Below are 20,824 nucleotides of genomic sequence, written 5' to 3' on the forward strand. Positions count from 1 at the left end.
GTCTAGAATAGCTCCTATTCCTACCACATCTACATGTCAACCTCTTATTGTTGCCCCCTCAACTCCCACATTGTCAAGTGGGATAGATAAGATCGAGGCCATGATGCAGATGATGATGCAAAATATAAACAAAAAGTTTCAAGATCATAGCTCTAATATAGAAAGGAAGCTGCAAGACCAAAGTTCCAATCTAGAAAAGAAGATGGAAGACAACTTCACAGTGGTGCAAAAGATGAGCAACAAGATGGTGGCCTTAGAAAGGAAACAAACTCAAAACAATAGGCCCTTTTGACCTCATTATCAAAACTCCACATATAATAGGCCACTAAATCAAGGTCAGGGTTATGTTCCACACAACCAAAATAGCACAAATACAACAAGGGCATTAGTTCCTCAAAACAAGTTTTCTTAAGAGTAAGACTTTTTTCCTTGCAATTATTCGTATGAATATTGTATGTGTTATAAGGCATAACCATCCCAAACATTAGTTACAGAAGATCAAGCAAAAGGACAACAATATAGTGCCACCCAACCTACAGATGGTCCTTATCAACAACAGGGTGATTGTTCTTTTATGAACCATTAGCTAGAGGAACATTGCCACGCCAACCATGATAAATATGTTGCTATGGCTCATAATACCAGAAGAAAAATAAGAGCTATTGAGAATGCTAAACCTCCACCAAATCAAGCTTCAACTTCAGAAGTTTCTCCTAAGGTCCAGTTACAAATGCACAATCAAGTGTTGCTCCCCAATAGAAGCAAGACATAAACATCAAGAAGACTACTGAACCTCATGCTGCTCAAATTCAGTCATCAGTTTCCAGGGCTCCAGTCAAAGCAGTTGGCACCCCTCTCAACTACGTAGATCAAATGAAGAGGACTAGTGTTAATATTCCTTTATTGGATGTTACCACTATGCCATCATAGTTGGAGCTACTACAACAAGAATTGAAAAGTATTGAGGTGTCAAATCAATCAGCCAAAGAGGATGGTGCAACAAGTCGGGTGCAGCTAACAAAGGAAGGAGATACAAGTAAGAAAAACATGCCTCCTTCCTTTTATGTCTCTTTGATTATAGGGGACAAACTAGTTCATAATTGCATGATTGATTTTGGAGCTAATAGTTCTGTGATGCCTAAATGTATTGCTAACCTCCTTGGTATTGAGTATAAGCCAGTTAAATGGTAGCTCTGTTAAAATAGTGGGAATCCTAAAAGATGTGGAAATGGCATTGCACGATGTTGTGAAGTTTTCACATCATCGCCCCAAAATTTTTGGTGACCCACTTTTTTTTATCGCCTTGGCAATAATTTTTTGAAGTTGTCCAAAAATTTCTGATTTCTAAAAAATTTACGCCTTGGACACCTTCGGATCAAGAGGGAGGAGGTTAAATTTATTTTTCACCTACTCATAGCTCAATTTTCCAGAACTGGCAATTTTATCCTTAGGCTGAACAAATTTTAAAGATGACATTTTTTTTGATGGTTAGAACAATATTCAACAGGATAAATCAAAAAACCCCACCTCAAAATCCCTATGAGGTAGAATAGTAGAAAGGATCACTATAATCTCCCCAACCAATCTGCAAATAGCACTATTACCCCGGATGAGAACATCTTCTGACACTTTATGCGAGTCCAGATGAACACCCACACTATCTAGCAAATACTCTATGAATGGTTCAATGCGGTAAAAATTATATGAGGAAGCATCAACATACTCCCTCGCACACTACAACTGATCCTTCTGTAAAGGTGGCACAACCAACTGTACTACATTATCATATGTGTGAGAAGAATCAATATGGAGACTCGACTCCACTGGTATCTCACACTCATCAGGACCAGGTACTCCCAAATCTTGAACATGTGTGTCAACCCCAACAACATGTTCCTCAGTAATAACTATAGGACTGTACTCACCACCAACCACCTCAATATATAAATGAACTGGGACTAGGGCTAGTGTAGACCGCAAATGCTCCAACTCCACGGTCACCTCCTCTAACTGGAACTGTGACTCCTGTAGATCTCACTGTGTGACCTCCAAAGCCTCAGTAGTTGTTGTGAGCTCCTGGGTAAGCTTACTCACCTCCTCCTCACGATCCAAGAGTGTCTCATAGGTTGTACTCCCCCACTCAACCAGGTGATCATGGTCGGCTACCAACTATAAGTAATCCTATCTCAAAACCCTAACAACTTCATGCAAGGCATGAAACTCTGCCAAATAAAGGTAACCACTGCTGGACTCATCTATCATAGAAGCACCCCAGTGAGTAACAGCCAACAACTGATGAGTGGTATCAAAATGCTCAAGAGCAGTAGTGATATCTCTCTTGCCAACTCTCAACTGGCCGATCACATGGTGACTCTACACTATGGGCCTCATATGAACCGTCTCGAATATGTTTTCCACACTATGAGAGAAAGCTAAACTAAACAAACTCCCATCTGAGTACACCTCCACACTCTGAACACAAGCATCAGACTCATCCTCATCTAACTCTGAAGAAGCTGTTGCTGCAACTATCTCATCATCACAATCTCCAGCTCCCTCATCCTTTGCAACTAACTGAGAGTCCAGATCCTGACAAATATCATCAGGGGTCACTGACAAAGTAACTCCCTCAACTAACAAGGTAGCCCTGGCTAAAAAAAACTCTTAGCACTCAGACTCTACCTCATCCTCATTCATCTTTAGCTGGTTCCTCAAACTATATAAACCATGTAGAGTATCTCTAGCTTCATCCTTGAAGTCCTCCTGAAGTATTGTGTGTCCAACATCTTCCTCCAAGCTGGTCTGATTTTTGTCCTCCCTAGATTCGGCTATATGTTGGTCACCAATTTCTGCAAACTCCTTGTAGAGGTTTCTAGATACCTCACTTGTAGAGACCTCTTGTTCCTCTTTCTCTTTGTTCTATGATGTAGTCCTCTTAAACATAGAAACCATCAATTCATTCTTCCTTTTCTGACTTTCATCCAACATTTTCAAATTTTTTTAAAGCTTCTTCATATCCTTGTCCCACTGCTTCTGGGTACTTGAAGTAAACATGATTAACTAATTGATTTAATGTCCAATCGACCCAGCAGGATGGCAGGTCAATAGCTTTGATACCACTATAATGTCCCTACTCAAATTTGATCTCAAAATGCTGATAAAGGCTCAAGAAATTTCATCAAACAACTCATATGCAAAGGTCATATGACTGATATAGTATTTTAGTTTTCTTTAATGACTCTTTCTTCAATTTGCATCAATGAGAATCTTTTGCAAGAAGACTCAAAATTGACTACACAATGACCTAACATGAATATGCAACTTATTTTGACAATATTCAATACATATATGTAACTAAAAACTACTTGCAATATGTTGTTACAACAAATAGTAATTATGAAAAACACTTTGGATGCAACCTATGATGGCATTAATGCACTTATAGCCAAGTGATATTAACACAAACACTTGGTATGCATAATTATAACATTATTTATGCCAAAAAGAGAACCTACAGCCAATTGACATTTTGTCAAACAATTGACATGCAAACTAATAAGCTAATCATGAATGATAAATACATATTCAATTACAACTATATCAGACCAGCAACTTATGTCTCCTTTGTTGCACATAAAATGTCAACTACAATGCTAGTATGAAATGGCCAAGACTCTTGGCTTACATCCGCAAGAATAATGCTTAAATTTGTTACAAACTTTCACCTATAACCTTACCTTCTAATATGCATCTAAATGATAAGAACAATGCATAAAATATCCAAAGAAACTTGATTGTAGATGGTTGTAGTAATTTTCTACAACAACAAATCTACCTGCTGAGAATGAAGCCCAAGATGCCTATTTATTCTTTTTTTCCACTTTCTCCAGAAACTTTCAGAACATTATTTTATTTATTAAGTGACTTTATAAAATATTTTATAGTTCAAGTCACTTTATTAAATTAATTAAATATAAAGTTACCTTTTAATATTTGTTTATTTGATAACTTTATAAATAATGAACTTAATACCACTTATTTATTTAATTAAAATAATTAATTAGTCATCCTCATAGCATATTCATTATTTTGGAAAACTTAATTAATTAAATTAATTAAATCAAATTACCTCCAAAAAAGGGGACATGACAAGGTATGACCTTAAACTTATTGGAAAGGACGCAACAACTTGATCACAAGGTACATTTTTGGAACTGCATGAGTTATTAAGAAAAATAATCTACGAAAACATAAAAAAATTTAATTTAAAATATTAAACATACCTCAAGAGATTTTTAATTAATCTTCATCATATTATTATAATAAATACTTACATACGTACATATAAATATAAAAATGAAATGACACCAATAAAATATAATAACGTAATTTAATAATGTCACCCCATTAATATACTTACATGAACATATATAAGTATATATTATAATAATAACATTTGAAACTATAGTCTTTCCAACTCTTCCTTCCAACCTTTTTTTTTTTCCCTCTCTTTTCTTTATCGATTTACACACTTGGTAATTCGTTATGATAAATGTTCTATAACCAACGAAAGCCAAGAAGGCACGGCTCTCCTTTAAACTGAAGTCATGTACGAAGTTCGACACCTTTTATATATACTCGTCTACCTTTTCATATTAACACATTCAACATTTGCATCTGCATTATCATTAACCTTCCATTAATATTGCATTCTTTTTTCTTTTAACATCTCCAGCATTTGATTCCACATAATTCCTTAAGAAAAAGTTTCTTTTTATTTAATTCTAGTCTTTGCATTCACTACAAGATTAATTCTACCGTAAGAACTCGGCCCTTGGAGTAAATTTGCATTGATATGTCTGCAACAAAAGAAGAGTAAATCCCAATTCAAATTTCAAGGACTCAAGCATATCCAGTGTTTACATCAGGTCATGTTATGACATGTCAGTATTATTTTATTACTTCCAAAGTAGCCAATTAGGCATCTAAGATTTTAGCATTTCAAATTTATTTATTTTCAAGATTCAATATGAGTTGCTTCTTACTCAATTTCATTATTATTAATCCTTTTTTCTTAAACTTCCATATGTCAATTGGATACAACTCATATGTAAGTGTCTTAAAGAACATTTAAAATCTAAACTAGAAACACTATTGAATGAGTAATACTCATTTCAAGAATATGCTTTATGATGTTGCAATTTGTGATAAAAGATATTAAGAGCAGGGTGCTCATAACATTTCCAAAATGGCTGGGATTCAATGTAGCCATGAAATGGTGAAGAAGTGTAAAAAAGGCAGAGTGCTCATAATCTTTCAAGCACCTGCGAATCACCGGCTATGAAGCCACCTATGGTGAAGAGGTGGAATGAACTTGCAAGGAAAAAGAAAAGATATTAGACATGAATAACTTAATTAATGAAATACTTAATAGCTCATGCCTATTCATAAAATGGAACCTATTGTCAAGTTGAGTGGTGGTGATCGGGTTGGTGAACCGCAAAGTAGTTTACAAGCATGTTTTCCATCTAATGATCACTTGATGTCAGTAGCGCAAGTTATGTAAGCATTTTCATTTCATAATTGAGCGGACATTCGAAACACCATGATGCTTAGGTGGTTGGACTGAAGAACATCCCAAGCTCGATCCCGAGGTAGGGAGGGTCATTCTAATTTAGTTGAATGTGTGGGGATAAGCATGGTCTTAGGTTGGGAGCTTAAGCATATGTCAATTCTTCTCCTTTCACCAATGTCGAGGCTTGCATAACCAGCTAAAGATCCTCTGATGATACTTGTATGTTCCTTTCTTTCTTGTTAAGCATTTACTTTACTGTTAATCAGTTGATCATATATACAGTTATGATAGTTAGTTGTTAATCTATTTATTTCAGCTGATCATGAATTATAGTTATGAATAGTTAGTCGTTGATCTAGTTACTCAATTGAATATGATTGCAGTTATTTTATGTTGATCATGTATACAGTTATGATAGTTAGTCGTTAACCTATTTATTTCAGCTAATCATGAATTATAGATATGAATAGGTAGTTGTTAATCTATTTATTTCAGCTGATCCTGAATTACAGTTATGAATAGTCCATCGTTGATCTTGAATATGATTACAGTTAATTTGAGTTAAATGTTGAAAGCAGTTAATATCATGGGAAAAGGATTCAGTTATCTACATATTATGATGGGATTTTTTACTTAAAACCATTTATGAATTAGATATGAAAATTAGTTTGTCACAAGAAGACTCATGCCGAATGAGAGAGCCAAATCTAAACAGCCTACACATATTATTATCACCTAAAGAAAATTAAAAAGCTGCAATTATAAGTATCTCAAGGTCATCAAAGTTTGAACATCAATATTTTTGTTATTATCGTGCAATCCTTTATCAATCCGATGAACTTTCCAAATGTTTGCCCCAAATATTAGACTTCATGGTAGTCTTCAACTTAAATTTGCTCAAACCTCCAAATCATCTCCATACCTAATAGTAAGACTCAGAATTGAATTAAATACATACATATACATATATATTAGTGTCCCTATCAAAGTAATGAGAATCAGAATTGGATCAAAATCAGCAAGGCTGAATCAAATCACGAATCGGCCATGAATTGATAAATTAATAAAACCCTAGAAATTTAGTGAGTAACTTATTTCATAAACCCTTTATCACTGATTTGATTCATCGATTCACAAAAATCATTGGGCTTGAATTGAATTTTCGAATCACGTGAATCGTTGTGATTCTTTTTATTGTGACTCTTTGTGTCTCTGTGTGTATAAATTATTTGTCCACCAGAGTTTAGGCTTAATTCATAAATTACCAAATGGACATTTATATCCACATTAATGCCCTTTGCAATGGAAACAAATAACTTCTTATATCTAGTCCCACACAAATATTTCCGATGGCATTTTCTCAAAAATTCATAGAAACAATAAATTTCAGCAAACTTACAATATCAGGCTTCGAAAAGCCAGCATAATTTTTTTCCTTTCCAGACCAAGTCAATTCAAATCTTTTTCTCTGTTGTTTTGTATTCTCCACTAAACTTAATCTCAGAGATTACTATTAGCTCCATCCGTGGAAGTATAGAAGACTATGAGTTTATTAGGATTAAACACGAAAATTGCCTTTTGTAAAGTCTTTTATCCACAATATTTCAAATAAGATCAATACAAGAATTTCATGACCCATCTCAATTTTGAAAATACCTTTATAAAGCCTTGACAAATTTTGCAAGATCTTCCATTTTTTACAATATCTTGAAGCTCCAAGATCTTCACAAATTGTCCTTTAAAGCACAAATGTAAACTCTAAAATAAATTCACCTATGGATGGAATTGGGTTTCTGTCCAATTTTGGAGTACTCCCAAGGGTTTCCATCCTCAAGCTTCCTAAAAAATTAGTAGCTCTCAAAGCTATTCTAATAGAATAATTAACCATATATAATAATAATGAGTCCCTCCCTTTTCTTTCAAAGCCAATTGTGGAACTCTTTACATTCCATCAACTTGTCTCTTGGCATTCCATTTCTCTATCTTTTAATTTGAATAAAGTGACTTTTTATTTTATAATTCTGCTTGACACAAAAAACCACCATAATTGCTCCATTTAATAATTAATTTTCATTATATTTGAACGCTTAGTTTTTAATTTTTAAATGATTTTTAATGTCTCAAAAAGGGAATATTACATGTATAGAAAGTCATTAAAATGTGTTACCAAACAGCTCCAAAACATTCTCTGAATGGCATGCAAAGCTCAACACACCACAACACGTTCCTCCTTGATCCCTTAAGTCTTAGCTTATATTTTGTCTAGGCTAAAAGAACTCAAATTTAGACATCGCAAAAACTTGAGTTGTCCAAAAATATACACACAACAATATCACAAATATGAGAACGAATCTTAAGCTGCAAAGAAAACCATCAAAAGATACCTAAATTGAAATACTACACAAACCATCTAACCATGTTCACCAAACCATACAACTTGAAATCCTAATGTGCAGCAATGCAAAGGCTTGCAATCCATCCCTGATAGCCAACCTCACTGGCAGTGTGAGGCCTCGCCCCGACCCTCCATAGCCCTAGTTGTTATTTTATCATTTTGATACTCATGACTCGAGATGGTCGAGACATTATCAGATACTTGAACATATCATATTATTTCATGTTGTGTGATGTTGTTTTCAGATATTGATGTTCGTCATTTAATGCTTTATGTATATGTATGTGATGAATTAAGTAAAATGTAGGATTAACACATTGATTTTGGAATCTTTATGATTAAGGATATAAGTAGGATGCAAGAAACCCTAATTTATGTATGTTTCAATTTATGTAAATTTTTGATATGTATGTATGTACATGTGATTTTTTGGGACTACTGATGTGCGCAATGAGTGTGCAGATGTTTTAGTCGAGGAAATTGACGGAGGAACAAAACTGATCTCCATGTCCTAATTTTGGAAACCTTGTTGTTCGTAATTGAAGTATTGTATTGTGAGATGTATGTATGTATCTCTTTCCGTGTTTAGTAAATGTGAATGTCTCGTCATTATGTTCTTTTGGTGTCGCTTGAAACTCGTGAATTGTTTATGTTCTTTGCGTGCTAGCTAGGGTTGTTGTGTAGCCTTTGGACCTAAGTTAATTTTAGTCAATGTCAGTTTGCTAGTTGGGTTCTTAGTCAAGTTTAGTCACCCTTAATCCAGATTAGTGCTTAATCTGCTTTTTAAGAGTTGTTAGTGGGTCCTAATTATTTCCTAGCCTTTGTGTGGCTCTAAACCTATTCATAAGGCTTTAAAACATGAGATAATTATACCCAAGGGGTATGGGTATGGGTTAGGGGTCTTTTCCAACCCCTAAGCCCCTTTTATTGACTTTTGAGGTCACTCAAAAAGTCTCTTTTTGCCTTTGTGCGAAAATTGACCATGGTTATCTTGAGTTACCTCACCTCACCTCCATTTAGGGTTTCACCATAGTGTAGGTTGAGTCAGGAGTTTCTAGAATTGTAAGTGGGTGGGTGTAGTTATTGCTCCTTTTGGGTGGTTGAGTTGGAGGCTTATTTAGAGGCCTTCATTAGACTAGTTGAGGTTGTTACCCAATCTCTACATTTAGAGAGGAATGCTTGAAGGTTGAAGGAAGGAAAGGGATACTCTACTCAAACTTGTTCATTGCCATTACATCTTTTTGAAGGTAAGAAATTCTCATCTCCCCTATTTAGTTTTTATGTTTTGTTTCATGTTCATGTTACCTTGTTGTTTTTTCACTGTTTGTATGGATGTGGGTATCTTGGAAAGATTTGATAACCATGTTATTTTGGTTGTTTTTCCTTTCTTGTTTATGTTTGAAATTTTGATTTTTCCTTGCATGGGTGTTTTGGTATTACTCACCCTTGGAGAGGGCAGAAGTGACCAATTTTGGGAAAGGTCTATTTAGTTGGACTCCAACCAGTGTAGAGTCTCTTCTTAGGATGAGAAGAGGGATAAAGGGAAGGGTGTTATGGGCCCCTACCCGTCAGCACAAACCTGGTATGAGTATGGCATGTTTAAATAGAAGAACGAAAGTTCTTGGTTATTAGCCCCGATTGGGCATCTGAATTGGTGTTGTGCTTGACTTCTCCTGTTGGAAGAATCCACCTTTCCCTAGTCTTGATTCATTGTGAATCCTATTGTGTAAACCATGTATGATTATGCTTGTTTGATTTTCTTTTTGTTCTACTTGGTTATCACCCGATCAGTTATTGGTTTCCTCCATGGTTCTTGAAAAGAGATTCAGAAAACATTACAAATTCCTTGATTTTGATCATGAGGAAAAATTTGATTTAATTGTTGTAATTTGGGATTGAGATCCTATTGTAAATTGTATTTTAAACCTTATTGTAAATGGAAACGAAGCCGAGTTTTCTTCCTGGTTCTTTCCCGGCTGAGCCCTTGAATCAGGTTGTTAATGAAATAAGTGATTTAGTAATTTTTGCTTCTCTTGGAGTTTTCGTATTTATTTCGTCATATGAATGTATATCAAAGACAAGATGAAATGAGGATGTTCAATTATGCAAGATTCAAATTGTAAATGTATGGTATCTCCTTTGGGTTTGATATGATTTATTCCATGGTTGTTGTGTTGAAAGTAAATTTGCAAGAAATTTGTGTGCTAGATACTCCCTTCAAATGAATAGAACATAATCATCCTGATCTCCTTATTTTCTCAATTGCCATAAGAGTAGTTTAGTCACTATGTTATTCAAATTATGTGCTCCATCAGTTACAATAGACAGATAAATGAATATGTAGATGGATATACAAGGTAATTTGGGTTTCATTGAAATGCATGGCCATTTGAGGTTCATGGAAATAATAAATCAGAAATTCATAAGAGAATGCATACACCTATTGTTGTAATATAGTTGCAAAGAAATATACAATGAGTTTCAAGAGAGAGAGAGAAGACAAATTGTCAAATATCCACCTACAGGATGCTGGAGTTTGTATGAGAGAATGTAATAATTCTTGATTTGAAATAGAGAATATTCTAAAAATCTGTTTGTGTTTAAATTAAAAAAAAATTAAAAGTAAATGATATCAAGTAAAATGCCTAAGTTATAAAACCTTTATAGCTTAAATATCTTAAGTATCCTATCCTTCACCAAATAATTTTTTTTTGCATTTACTACTTCCTTCTTGGCACGAGCTCTTTAGGAAGGATACAATTTGTTTTTGCTAAGTAGATTTTAGCTTGTTTAGGGTGACATCATCCTAGTTTCCTCATTAAATTTATAGCCCTTGCTATCCTAAGAAGAGACCTTTTGGGTTAATGCATTGTCAGAGAGAATTTGTTCAAAACTTTCTCCCACCCTTTTTAAACATTGGTCGCCACATCTCTGTTAGATTTGGGTCAGTGCTAGGTACTCTTGGGCAGAGCGCCTCTTACTGGACAGAGCATTTGGAAAAAGCGCATGGGGAAGTAGGTTTAGCTTAGTCTTGCTTCTTATGTTTTTTTTAATCCTTGCACTCCACCTGGGTCGCATGTTTGGGGAGGAAGCTTGTCATGTACTTTCTTGGGCAGAGCATTGTCCCAAGTGCAGCGCTTGGGAAGCGCTCCTGCCCTTTGGAGTTTGACATGGGGTGTAGGGGGGAATAGGGATAGGTTAGATGTTTAGGATAGTTTTTAATTTAGTATTAGTTTGTTAAGTTTTGTTTTTGTTTGTTAAAAATTTTAATTAGTTAGTTCAAAATGTTATTATTTTGTTAGTATAGTATTGCTAAAAGGATTAGTTTACTTTTAGAAATTAGTTTAATGCATCTATGTTATAAGTTAGTTAATAGTTTAGTTGGAAATGTATTTTAAGTTATTTGTATAATTTGTAGATTTATAATGTAATATGTAGTTAAGTTTCATAGATTTAGTTGATAGTTAAATTAGTATTATTAGTTAGAAAATGTTTTATTGAAGTTATTTGAATTCTTACATTTATTTTATGAAGAAAAGTTTTTTTTTTTTTTTTTTTTTTTTAATTGTTTAGATGGGTTACTTTTATTAAGTATTAAATTTAGTTAGTTTTTTTTTCAATTCTTCAATTTTAGATTTAGTTAGTTAGTTTTAAATTAAAATTAATTACTAGTTAGTTAATTCATTATATGACAAGTTAAGAGTCGCAATTATAACGTTTAATTTTATTATTGATATTAGAGTCTTAATATGTTCTAAATTAAAATTCATGCACGCAATCTTAGTATAAATTAGATAATGATAAAATAGTTGGTAGATGTATCATTAAGTCTGGCAAGTGATTAGTCGATAAATATTAATTTATTTAGTACGTTCGTTTATTGATTTAATATCAAAAGATTAGATTAGAAGTTTTGCGAGAAATGTTAATATTGATTGTTTAAATTTTGATCATAATTATGTAAATTGAGTTTTGATGACTATTAGTTATAATTAAATGTATGATTGATTCACTAAGAAAATTAAGATAGTATTCAATTGGAGTTAGTTTAGTTTTAAATCAATTTAATTGTTTTACTATCTTATAAAGTTTTAAATTAATGGTTGGTTAATTAATTGACTTTATTAAAATGATAATCAGAATGATTGCTTTAAAAATTATAGCTAATAATGTTTTAGTTTTGTTAAAGTATTGTTAAAAATTGTAGATAACGTGTCATGAAATATTTTTATTATCTTAATTTAAATTCATACGGTCATTATATTAGAAATGTCTTATTTGATTTTTTATAAAATTACGATTGGAATAAAATTAAGTATAGTTTATATAGGTGTATGGGTAGATGCGATATGTCTTTTAATGAGTTCTTGTTTTTGATAATTCAAATGAATTTAAGAGAAGTCAGCTTTAAATTATTTAAGGATAGATATTAGATTTAGATAGTTTAGGTTTTCAGATTTGTTTTAATTGTTTCTTATTGTTGAAGATTAATGTAGAGAACCTGTACTAAAACTTTTATCTATCATTTCAACTTAGAGCACTTTAATTTTTAAAAACACAAAAAAAAAAATATTTGTGTGTTTTTTCCCTCGTAGGTTTGGGCATGACATTTTGGTATCAGAGCCAGTGTTTCAACACTAGGAACCTTAAACCCTTATGCTTTTGAAACTTAAATCTAAACATTAAATTGTGTAGGATGCCTCTTGTTACTCGAAGCAACCCACGAGGCAGAGGTCGTAGGGAGAGAGGTGGTAGAGCGGGACAGGGGGATGGACCACCTCCACCACCACCACCACCACCTCCACCTCCGCCACCACCTAACCCGAATCAGGACATTATTGATGCACTTCAGACTTTGATCGGTGTAGTTCAGCAGAGGGTGGTATTGATAGTTCAGCCAATTCAGCATATTCCAGTAGTGGAAGCAGAGGGACTCGGAGGAGGCAGGCCTAGAGGCAGAGAAATGACTAGGAGTCCCCCACCGAGATAGTTAGAGGGTCTGGGTGAGCACGAGGAAGAGTCAATACACCAGAGAGGACCCCCATTTGATAGACCTCCTAACATGTAGGAGATGATATCAGGGAATTGATTCGACTTGGGCCACCATTATTTACGGGTTCCACTGAGGGAATAGTAGCAGAGGCATGGTTGCAGAGCCTACAGTGGTGCTTTGAATTACAACCCTATGGGAGTAATCTAAAGGCATGCCTAGTAGTTCATCAGTTGAGGGGGATGCCTCCAATTGGTGGCATTAGGAGGAGATCATAGGTGGAGTGATGATGGATACCCTCACATGGGAATCATTCTTAGAAATATTTTGAGAGAGGTACTTGTCAGAGCATTTTCGACAGAAACAGATAGAGGAGTTTCATTCTCTTTATCAGAGAGGTTTTATAGTGACTCATTATGAGAGTAGGTTTCTCGAGCTCCTTCCTTATGTGGAATACATGAAGGACGAGAAACTACGGGTACATTGTTTTATCATGGGTTTGAATTTCTCACTTTAGGGTCCAGTTCGGATGGCCTTCCCTACCACCTTCAGACAGGTTGTGGAGATAGCACTAGTGGCAGATGATACTTGAGGCAGACAGGAATCACAGGATCGGTCTCAGAACTGAAACTCTACCCGACAGAAACCCCCTTGGAAAGGGAATCAAAATTATACACCAGCATCCTCTAAGGGCCAACAGTCTCAGCAGCAGCAACAGGAAGCCTCACAGGGTTATCAGGGCTCTAAACCTAGGCAGTGGCAGTTACAGTAGGACCAGAAAGTACATACACCACAGTCACAAGCAGTACAGACTCAGCAGTCTTCCAGGGGTGGATACAGTGGGTCTAGCAGGTCAGGGGGCCCACAGTAATCAGGATCACAGGATACATGATCCTATACCCGAGGGCCATGCTATACGTGTGGTGGCATGGGTCATATAGCTAGAGAGTGTCCGTAGGGATAGTCATCTAGTGGTCAGAGAGGGGTTCTTTCAGAGCCGACAGTGGGAGACATGGGCAGGTCTCACAGAGTTTCTACAGCGGTTGACAACCGCCAGATTGAGCATCAGGGTACAGTTATTGAGGCTTCAGGTGGAGTTGGCCAGCCAGTTAGTGCTAGAGACTATCCTTATTATTTCCCAACAGACCCTAGCTTCTCGAGGTCAAGAGCTGGACCAAGTTAGGGTCTAGGGGGAATGTTGCGATGAGGTCATGATTTCTTGGGAGGATGCAGCATGGATGTGATCTCTATACCCTTGTCTTTTGATGAACTCCAGGAGGAAGTTCATGCCTAGTGGGGGAGGATATGAGGCCTCGCCCTGACCCTCTATAGCCCTAGTTGTTATTTTATCATTTTGATACTCACGACTCAAGATGGTCGAGACACTATCAGATACTTGAACATATCATATTATTTCATGTTGTGTGATGTTGTTTTTAGATATTGATGTCCGTCATTTAATGCTTTATGTATATGTATGTGATGAATTAAGTAAAATGTAGGATTAACACATTGATTTTGGAATCTTTATGATTAAGGATATAAGTAGGATGCAAGAAACCTTGATTTATGTATGTTTCAATTTATGTAAATTTTTGATACGTATGTATGTACATGTGATTTTTTGGGACTACTGATGTGCGCAATGAGTGTGCAGATGTTTTAGTCGAGGAAACTGACGGAGGAACAGAATTGATCTTCATGTCCTAATTTTGGAAACCTTGTTGTTCGTAATTGAAGTATTGTATTGTGAGATGTATGTATGTATCTCTTTCCGTGTTTAGTAAATGTGAATGTCTCATAATTATGTTCTTTTGGTGTCGCTTGACACTCATGAATTGTTTATGTTCTTTGTGTGCTAGCTAGGGTTGCTGTGTAGCCTTTGGACCTAAGTCAATTTTAGTCAATGTCAGTTTTCTAATTCGGTTCTTAGTCAAGTTTAGTCACCCTTAATCCGGATTAGTGCTTAATCTGCTTTTTAAGAGTTGTTAGTGGGTCCTAATTATTTCCTAGCCTTTGTGTGGCTCTAAACCTATTCATAAGGCTTTAAAACATGAGATAATTATACCCAAGGGGTATGGGTATGGGTTAGGGGTCTTTTCCAACCCCTAAGCCCCTTTTATTGACTTTTGAGGTCACTCAAAAAGTCTCTTTTTGCCTTTGTGCGAAAATTGACCATGGTTATCTTGAGTTACCTCACCTCACCTCCATTTAGGGTTTCACCATAGTGTAGGTTGAGTTAGGAGTTTCTAGAATTGTAAGTGGGTGGGTGTAGTTATTGCTCCTTTTGGGTGGTTGAGTTGGAGGCTTATTTAGAGGCCTTCATTAGACTAGTTGAGGTTGTTACCCAATCTCTACATTTAGAGAGGAATGCTTGAAGGTTGAAGGAAGGAAAGGGATACTCTACTCAAACTTGTTCATTGCCATTACCTCTTTGTGAAGGTAGGAAATTCTCATCTCCCCTATTCAATTTTTATGTTTTGTTTCATGTTCATGTTACCTTGTTGTTGTTTCACTGTTTGTATGGATGTGGGTATGTTGGGAAGATTTGATAACAATGTTATTTTGGTTGTTTTTCCTTTCTTGTTTATGTTTGAAATTTTGAGTTTTCCTTGCATAGGTGTTTTGGTATTACTCACCCTTGGAGATGGCAGAAGTGACCAATTTTGGGAAAGGTCTGTTTAGTTGGACTCCAACCAGTGTAGAGTCTCTTCTTAGGATGAGAAGAGGGATAAAGGGTAGGGTGTTATGGGCCCCTACCCATCAGCACAAACCTGGTATGAGTATGGCATGTTTAAATAGAAGAACAGAAGTTCTTGGTTATTAGCCCCGATTGGGCATCTGAATTGGTGTTGTGCTTGACTTCTCCTGTTGGAAGAATCCACCTTTCCCTAGTCTTGATTCATTGTGAATCCTATTGTGTAAACCATGTATGATTATGCTTGTTTGATTTTCTTTTTGTTCTACTTGGTTATCACCCGATCAGTTATTGGTTTCCTCCATGGTTCTTGAAAAGAGATTCAGAAAACATTACAAATTCCTTGATTTTGATCATGAGGAAAAATTTGATTTAATTGTTGTAATTTGGGATTGAGATCCTATTGTAAATTGTATTTTAAACCTTATTGTAAATGGAAATGAAGCCGGGTTTTCTTCCTGGTTCTTTCCCGGCTGAGCCCTTGAATCAGGTTGTTAATGAAATAAGTGATTGAGTAATTTTTGCTTCTCTTGGAGTTTTCGTATTTATTTCGTCATATGAATTTATATCAAAGACAAGATGAAATGAGGATGTTCAATTATGCAAGATTCAAATTGTAAATGTATGGTATCTCCTTTGGGTTTGATATGATTTAGTCCATGGTTGTTGTGTTGAAAGTAAATTTGCAAGAAATTTGTGTGCTAGATACTCCCTTCAAATGAATAGAACATCATCATCCTGATCTCCTTATTTTCTCAATTGCCATAAGAGTAGTTTAGTCACTATGTTATTCAAATTATGTGCTCCATCAGTTACAATAGACAGATAAATGAATATGTAGATGAATATACGAGGTAATTTGGGTTTCATTGAAATGCATGGAAATTTGAGATTCATGGAAATAATAAATTAGAAATTCATAAGAGAATGCATACACCTATTGTTGTAATATAGTTGCAAAGAAATATACAATGAGTTTCAAGAGAGAGGGAGAAGACAAATTGTCAAATATCCACCTACAGGATGCTGGAGTTTGTATGAGAGAATGTAATAATTCTTGATTTGAAACAGAGAATATTCTATAAATTTGTTTGTGTTTAAATTAAAAAAAATTAAAAGTAAATGATATCAAGTAAAATGCCTAAGTTATAAAACCTTTATAGCTTAAATATATTAAGTATCCTATCCTTCACCAAATAAACTTTTTTTGCATTTATTACTTCCTTCTTGGCACGAGCTCTTTAGGAAGGATACGATTTGTTTTTGCTAAGTAGATTTTAGCTTGTTTAGGGTGACATCATCCTAGCTTCCTCATTAAATTCGTAGCCCTTGCTATCCTAAGAAGTGACCTTTTGGGTTAATGCATTGTCAGAGAGAATTTGTTCAAAACTTTCTCCCACCCTTTTTAAACATTGGTCGCCACATCTCTGTTAGATTTGGGTTAGTGCTAGGTACTCTTGGGCAGAGCGCCTCTTACTGGATAGAGTGTTTGGAAAAAGTGCATGGGGAAGTAGGTTTAGCTTAGTCTTGCTTCTTATGTTTTTTTTAATCCTTGCACTCCACCTGGGTCACATGTTTGGGGAGGAAGCTTGCCATGTACTTTCTTGGGCAGAGCGCTGTCCCAAGTGTAGCGCTTGGGAAGCGCTCCTGCCCTTTGGAGTTTGACATGGGGTGTAGGGGGGAATAGGGATAGGTTAGATGTTTAGGATAGTTTTTAATTTAGTATTAGTTTGTTAAGTTTTGTTTTGGTTTGTTAAAATTTTTAATTAGTTAGATCAAAATGTTATTATTTTGTTAGTATAGTATTGCTAAAAGGATTAGTTTATTTTTAGAAATTAGTTTAATGCATCTATGTTATAAGTTAGTTAATAGTTTAGTTGGAAATGTATTTTAAGTTATTTGTATAATTTGTAGATTTATAATGTAATATGTAGTTAAGTTTCATAGATTTAGTTGATAGTTAAATTAGTATTATTAGTTAGAAAATGTTTTATTGAAGTTATTTGAATTGTTACATTTATTTTATGAAGAAAAGTTTTTTTTTTTTTTTTTTTTAAAATTGTTTAGATGGGTTACTTTTATTAAGTATTAAATTTAGTTAGTTTGTTTTTCAATTCTTCAATTTTAGATTTAGTTAGTTAGTTTTAAATTAAAATTAATTACTAGTTAGTTAATTCATTATATGACAAGTTAAGAGTCGCAATTATAACGTTTAATTTTATTATTGATATTAGTGTCTTAATATGTTCTAAATTAAAATTCATGCACGCAATCTTAGTATAAATTAGATAATGATAAAATAGTTGGTAGATGTATCATTAAGTCTGGCAAGTGATTAGTCGATAAATATTAATTTATTTAGTACGTTCGTTTATTGATTTAATATCAAAAGATTAGATTAGAAGTTTTGCGAGAAATGTTAATATTGATTGTTTAAATTTTGATCATAATTATGTAAATTGAGTTTTGATGACTATTAGTTATAATTAAATGTATGATTGATTAACTAATAAAATTAAGATAGTATTCAATTGGAGTTAGTTTAGTTTTAAATCAATTTAATTGTTTTACTATCTTATAAAGTTTTAAATTAATGGTTGTTTAATTAATTGACTTTATTAAAATGATAATCAAAATGATTGCTTTAAAAATTATAGCTAATAATGTTTTAGTTTTGTTAAAGTATTGTTAAAAATTGTAGATAAAGTGTCATGAAATATTTTTATTATCTTAATTTAAATTCATACGGTCATTATATTAGAAATGTTTTATTTGATTTTTTATAAAATTACGATTGGAATAAAATTAAGTATAGTTTATATAGGTGTATGGGTAGATGCGATATGTCTTTTAATGAGTTCTTGTTTTCGATAATTCGAATGAATTTAAGAGAAGTCAGTTTTAAATTATTTAAGGATAGATATTAGATTTAGATAGTTTAGGTTTTCAAATTTGTTTTACTTATTTCTTATTGTTGAAGGTTAATGTAGAGAACCTGTACTAAAACTTTTATCTATCATTTCAACTTAGAGCACTTTAATTTTTAAAAACACACAAAAAAAAGATTTGTCTGTTTTTGCCCTCATAGGTTTGGGCATGACAGGCAGCAAAGAGCACATCATTATTTCTTCAAAAGGAAAATTGAGAAACTAGAAGCATGATAGTGCAATATTCATAGCCCAAAACCAATATGATTAGAACCACAGGTAGCTATCATCTAATGGGGAGGAATGCAAAGCATTCTTCAATAAGATCTTCAAATAATCTTTCTACATATTCCATCTTCCAAATATAACTAATACTATTTTAGAATCATCATCTGAGCACTCAATGCCAAAAACTTATTGGCCTTGAAGCACTCATCACAGCAAATCAATCATCTGATACTCTTTTCTGCATTTTTTTCTTCAAATCTTCATCAATCAATGACCCTTCAAATCTTATTCATTTATCAATACCTATATTCCATGATGTTTTGAGGACGATAGGGGATGAATTTTTGGACTGTTTCCCAAGGGACCAAAAATAGGGTGCAGCAAGGGACCGCAATATGTGTGTGTGTGTGTGTAATGTCCCCTTTTTGGGACATCAAAAAAGCTAAAGACATATTATATATAATATTAAAATTGACTTGCAGAACATGGACCCAAAATATAAAAGGTCAATTTAATATTATAAAGTGGGCTAAAAAGGACAGAGAGAGATAAGACGAAAGGCCAAGATGGGAGTTGAAGAGTCACAGCTGTGAAGATAAAAGGAGATGAGACTCATTCATTTGGCTATGCTTGGTTTATTAATAAGACTTCAGTTTCTCTCTTGCGAGAGTATTCAGAAAGCTTCAACTTTCAGCTAGCATGAGGGTGTAGCCCCTCGTGCTGGCAGACAGTGGATGCAACCCCTTTTGTCTGTGGAGACATCACTTTAGGTGTCTCGTATGCGCTTACAAGTTCTTCTCTAAGTGTTCCAATCTAACTATAAAATCTTTGTTCAAAGATTGGATTTGAATGTTGGTTATTGTATTGCTGTTGTATAATGCAGTAACGTTGTTTTAAGGACTTTTATGAGAGCTTTCTAGTCCTATATTGTAGGTCTGTAATGCATTTTTATATGCTTGAATCTTGTGTATCATTTTGAGAAAGAACGGTCTAATATCTTTTGGGGTTTCTGCTAGCTTTTATTACGTTTTTGCAATACATCTACATTTGTTTAGTTTTGAACATACTTTGAGGAAAGACAAGTAAATATCTGGTTTGGGATATATATATATATATATTTATTTATTTATTTATTTATTTATTTAATTTATTTTTTTTATTTTTTATTTTTTGAAATGTATTAAAATATTTTATATAGCATATAGCATATAATGACAACAATTATGGTGAAATTTAAAAATGTCTTGTCTAAGAGACAAATTAAGCTTGCAACTCTAACATTTGAAACATAGAATGAATGAATGAACTTGATGCTAGCTTAGACCCATTACTTAATGTCAAAGACCACATCAATTTTTTTCCACTTTTTTTCCATAAAAAAATTAACTTGTGTTGGTTTTCAATGTATTCCATAGCATTTTGGGGATGGGGAGGTGGCGGTGGCTCCAGCAAGGAAGGGCGGTGGGGGGGAGTAAGGGATAAAAATTAATTACTTTACTATTATTGTTAATGTAGTTTCAGTTGGTCTCAAACACAATTAGTGCAAGCATCCATAACCTTTGTAGTCAATATTGCACATAGTCACTGATTCGCTACAAACCCACTACATGACAGACATTATCAAAGAACCCAAAATCTTATATTTTTATTCGTGTAGAGGATTGAATGCTTCACAAAAATGTAGTTCACTTATTATATTTTAAACTATAATATTTTTATCGTGGTTAATTTGTTTCTTGTCTCGTGTTCTTAATTTAGACATCAATAATGATGAAGTGCACTACACTATATCTTCCATTCAATGAATTTCAATTTTCTTACATCATTTATTCAATTTGGTCATTATTGTTTAATCAAAAACAATAAAAAATAAACAATTTGAAAATTAAAAGAAAACCAACACAACAAAAGGTGATCTCTATCAACCTACCATTTCCACCTTCCACTTCAATTTAAGAGGTGTGTCAATAAAAAAGTCATTTTTCATCATGTAAAGGTATTAGTACAAATA

General features: G+C 34.0%; 1 pseudogene; it reads right to left on the reverse strand.

Annotated features, from left to right (window-relative positions):
* Nucleotides 1-1,734: 1,734 nt before the first annotated feature.
* The window catches only part of LOC149570995 (poly [ADP-ribose] polymerase 2-like), a 109,237-nt pseudogene continuing 90,147 nt past the window's right edge, over nt 1,735-20,824 (reverse strand).

This window comes from Cupressus sempervirens, chromosome 2 (genome assembly GCF_028749045.1).
Source record: "Cupressus sempervirens isolate cs-2001-9-10 chromosome 2, ASM2874904v1, whole genome shotgun sequence".
Lineage (NCBI taxonomy): Eukaryota > Viridiplantae > Streptophyta > Pinopsida > Cupressales > Cupressaceae > Cupressus > Cupressus sempervirens.